Source organism: Corylus avellana, unplaced genomic scaffold, assembly GCF_965113065.1.
Source record: "Corylus avellana unplaced genomic scaffold, dhCorAvel1.hap1.2 HAP1_SCAFFOLD_36, whole genome shotgun sequence".
NCBI lineage: Eukaryota > Viridiplantae > Streptophyta > Magnoliopsida > Fagales > Betulaceae > Corylus > Corylus avellana.
The window spans coordinates 7501-12500 of NW_028290484.1; positions in this window are offsets into that span (position 1 = coordinate 7501).

The following is a 5000-nucleotide window of genomic DNA, read 5'->3' on the forward strand; positions in this document are numbered from 1 at the left end:
CTTCTTTTCCTTACTAATAACAGCCTGCTAGAGAGATGCCACCCCCAACCCCTCAAGGGGAGTCAAAGAGCTTGTTCTAGTTCTAATCCGATTCCTCCAGAAGAGAGAGTTTCTTTAAAAGATTGCCTCCCGGTCTGAGGAACTCCTTTTTATTATTCCTTACTGGAAGCACTCCCTTGTCTTAGCGAATTAGATCAAAGAGTTACCCGCAAAAGAACAAACCAACGACGAAAAAAGAAACATCAAAGAAGAGGAGACAAATGAAGCAACCTTATCTTTGATTGACTTAGCAATAATACCGCTCAGGAAAAGAAATAAGACAAAAAGAAAAAAAATACCTTACATAAAAAACTATAACAGATATAATAGCTTCGTCTATTCGGACGATATTCAATTGAAACCAAGCCCAAGTGATGGTAGACAACTAACTTGGTATCTGCCCTCATTAGCCACCAAATATAGGCCACGTTGCGTAATCCCATTGATTCCTAGCTTTGATTATAGAATATGGTTTATCTTAAGGAAGAAATGCAACCTGCCATGTGTGCAAAGGAATTGGTCTGAAACGGTCATGTGGATTGCTAGAACCTGTAAAGGACACTCTCTGGGCAACATCATAGTAAAATTGGTGTTTGCAGCCACAGTTTATGTCTTATGGAGAGAGAGAAAGAATAGGATGTACAAGGGGGAGGCAAGAAGGCAAGGCCTGGTCCTAATGGAGATTATTTCGACTGTGAGAGCCAAAGTTAGCACGATCGGGAAGGGGAGACAATGAACTGACCCACTCTTCCTTCCTGCATTTGTGATTGTTCCAATGCCCAAGGAAAACAGAGGTTATGCAAAAGTGCTGCCATTAATTAATTAGAAAGCCCGCCATCTGCTAGCATTGTGGTTTGGAATCGATTCTTTATCAATGGCCCACCCTTTCTTTGAACCTTGTCGATGATCGAACTTAAAGATATAAACTGAGTGCCATTTGATGAGTAACTGAGAACAAGGGAGAGGGATATGAAAAGAATGAAGTAATGAAAGAGGAAGTCATTGCTAGTAATAACGACTTGTCACGATCCATTGGTTCATATAGAATCCATGTCCTAGGTGTATCAAAAAACATTCTTTTCGCTAAGCGTATATAATAAAATAGAGTGAAAGGGTCCACCCCGAAACCAAGGGGGTACTAACTAACAGCTGAGTCCTCTCCGAACCGCAGGAGATAGTTGCCCATCATACGGCTCACCAACTTCACTTGCCTCTATGGGAGGCTCGCTCCGGGCGGGTTCGGATCACTTACAATACACGGCTCTACGAAGGAAGGGGCTGGTGGGTTAGGAACGTTTTCAATATGATTCTTTTTCCGTATTTGTTCGATGAGAAATGCGAGACGAAAAAGGAACCCAACAAGCAAGGGATTGAGCTTTAGAAAGCATTAATTGTCTAAAATAGTAAAGGCTATAGACTAATTAATGCAAGCAACAGCGCGAAAGCATTAATTGTCTAAACTAATACTAATAAAGAAAGGCGTTAGCAACGAACAAGCAACGGACGAGCGCGCTAGCGCGAAAGCCGTTGCGCTAACGCGCATCCGTTTTCTTGCTCTTTACTTATAAAAATAGGTTTCTTGCTCTTTACTAATAAAAGAGTTTGATTGCTGGGAAATGCGAGTCTGTTTTGTCCACTTTCTCCATCCCCCTCTATCAAAATAATAAAAAAGGAATTATTATCGCTTAGCGCTTGTGCTAAGGAAGGCGAGCTTGCTTCTTATTCCCGTGTTCGATCTCTTCCATCTCTGCTTCGCTCGTTGTCACCTATGTTGAAGAAAGGTTTGGAACCCTGTAGAGAATGAAGAGGGGCCAAGGATCTTCCTCTCAACAGTGCTTCTTGAGGCTCCACTCTCCCCCCTGAATAAGTAAGGCCCCGTTAGCCTGGGGGAAGGATGGGGATAAGGAATAAGGATTGAAGCCCCCTTAGCTCTGCCAGGGACTGGACAGGGGTTAGCTCTGTAAATGTGTAGAGCCAAGTGTAGTGTGGTGTAGTAGTAGGCACTTCTAGGCCCCTTCCCGGCTACTGGATCACTCCAGTGCTTTGGGTACTACGGACCCTCTGCCATCCATTGCAGCAGAGCCGTTTCATGAGCGGGGGGGCTAAGCGCAGTTCTTTTAATCAAACGTTGAATGAAATCGATTCTTTTTTAGATATAAAAATCTAAATCGGATAGGATAGATGGATGGATCTATCTTTCTATTCATATATATTACTAAAAAAAATGGATTTTTATAGTTAAGTAGCGTAGCAAGAAGCCCCAAATCCTTGATTTGGCCAGGAAAGACTGCACTGCTTTGGGCCCAGGAAGCGAAGGGAATGAGCTCGGCTGCTTCTCCTCCACACTTATTTTTCTCCGTGCCCGTTCCGCATGCGCTTCGCGCGCCATTGGCGCTTTGCTCTCCTCTTATTCTTCATTGGACGGTTCGGATGGACTTCGCCGTTCTTTCCCAACTAAAATAGAAAAGGCTGTATCACATCGAGATGTCGATTCGTTTTCCGCCCCCAATGAGATGGATAATTTGGAACCCCCTATTTATACTTTTTGGCCCTTCATCTTTCTGAATCGAGGCCCGGCCCGGCTCGCGTCGTTCCAACAACCGGCGGGGAGCACCTCAGTATACGATCGCGCGCAGTAACTGGGAGTCCTATTACACCTAAGGCCAACTTCAATTCACCAAACCAAGGTTCATCTCGTGTAGTGATTGTGGACTCGTACAAGGATATTGAGTAGACGGTTGATGCATCAGACTCGATCCTATCTTTCGTAGCATGCATTCCCATCCGTGTCGCAACTGATTCGGTAAGCTACGTGTCCGGTGCACGGGGAACTGCCTTCGGTCCCCCAAACTGACTTACTCGTGGCAACCTTCCGGCCGCCCAACGACCTATAACGCTAGTCACTACTCCCACTGGGGCTAGGAAGTAAGCCCCACAACCCAAAGCGGCGAAGAACAAATAGAATTTGCTACAAAAGCCGGCTAACGGGGGTATTCCTGCGTATGAGAACATAGTAATGGAGAAGGTAATAGCCGAAATAGGATTCGTTTTGGCTAGAGCGCCCAAATCCGCTATATATTTGACACGGGTTTGCCGTAATGCTAAAACTATGGCGAATGCATCTATCGTCATTAATGCATAAATAAAGATACCAATTAGTAGTGATTGAATTCCTTCTATGGTTCCACATGAGAAACCAGTACGAATATAACCTACATGTCCAATTGAACTATGAGCTAGAAGTCTTTTGACTTTCGTTTGGGCCATGGCGGCCAGTGCTCCTAAGATCATAGAAGCAATGCTGCAGAAAAAGAAGATTTGTTGCAATGTAGCTCCATAGGAACCATAAATAGAAACACGTGAAATATTAGCAGAAATAGATATTTTAGGCGCAATAGAAAGGAATGCTGTAACCGGGGTGGGTGAACCCTCATAGATATCAGGTGCCCACATATATAGAGTCAAAAGAGATATGGAGTCCGAAGGGGAGGGGGGTTTTCTTCGGGGCTCGAGAGATGGAATAGATAGGGCCCCACAAGTTTTTAATTCGCCGCTGGGGAATTCACACGAAAGGGAACGAGGAATTCTCAACGAAAAAAGTGCTCTCTGAACCGAACGTGAAAGTAGTTTTCCATCAGACGGCTGTTCCCGTAACTCCACTCTCGACTTTGATTATATATCCAAAAAGGTCCGCTCTCGGCTATTCCACACGCTGCCTAGCAGAGGCGTGGTTATCTGAAGTGGATTCTCTATTTTCTAGTAGATGCCGAACCTGCTGCCCCATTGACTAAGAAGGGGGCGGGCGCAGCAGCTACATGGACCCCTTCCTTTCTGTTGTTGCCGGCGCTTTCCCGGGCCGAGTCGGAATTTTTTATTATAAATAAAGGGCAGGCAAAGCCCGAAGGCTGCTATCCCAATAGGCCAGCGGGCGAAACGAGGAGAGGGCCCGGCAATCATACCACCGCGGTCGAAAAAGCGTGTTCCCTTCAGATAACACGCACCATAGGCCATCCTCGGCCTTCTTCGTTTTCGATGAAAAACAAATAAAATCTCGATCTCCGAAAGCGTTTTCCTTCCCCCGCCGCATCTCCCTCCCTTCGTCGAGCCTTTCCTTTAATGGTTGGGAGAAGCATTTCCTTATCTGAACTTGGCGGGCATTCTTTCCAGCCTTATTAAAATAAGGGGGTGGGTTTGGTTTGAACATAGGCTCAAACATGATTTTAAGGTCCTAGCTACGCCATGCGTTCAATACAAAATCTGGAAAGCTGCAGGGATGACAAAAAGAGGGCGCTTTCCCGTGTTGCACTGAAAAAAAAAGGACCTAAGAGAAGAGCGTCTTCTCTCGCGGTTTCTTCCTCCCGCGCCCGCCGCCGCCCGGCCCGCGTTAGAGGGGAAGATTAGCAAAGCGAGAAAAGAAAAGCTTCGGTAGCAAGGGGAGGGGGAGCAGCATCTTATTCTCTTCGCGAGAACTCCCGGATCGGAGAAGCATTCGGAACGGGCTCCGCGTTCATTTTGTTGGCAGAAACGATCCAATCCATTCGGGGAACCCAAAAACGAAGTCTTTCGACTTGATTCATAGATAGAATCAATGCAATGATAGATAGACAAAAGATAGATAAACGAGATATCTTTTTTTTCTCTAAAAAAAGAGGAATAGAATAGACATCCCCTTAGATGTCTATGTATCCTTTATCATCTCCCGATTTTTTTTTATATCGTTATATCTGCTCTCTCTAAAAAAATTGAGAGAGAAAGAGCAGATGGATCCTATCCCCTATATCGAACACTAAATCCTATCTATTGATAGAAAGATCTTCGTCAAATACAAATACCGGACTTTGCCTTTTTTTTAGGAATTCCTCATATCCAAGGCAGCTTACCACAAGCACCCCCCCCCCATACGACTAGTTGGGGGGGCTGTTCGCCTTTTGAATCAAACAAAGTAAGTAGTAGGGGCTTCA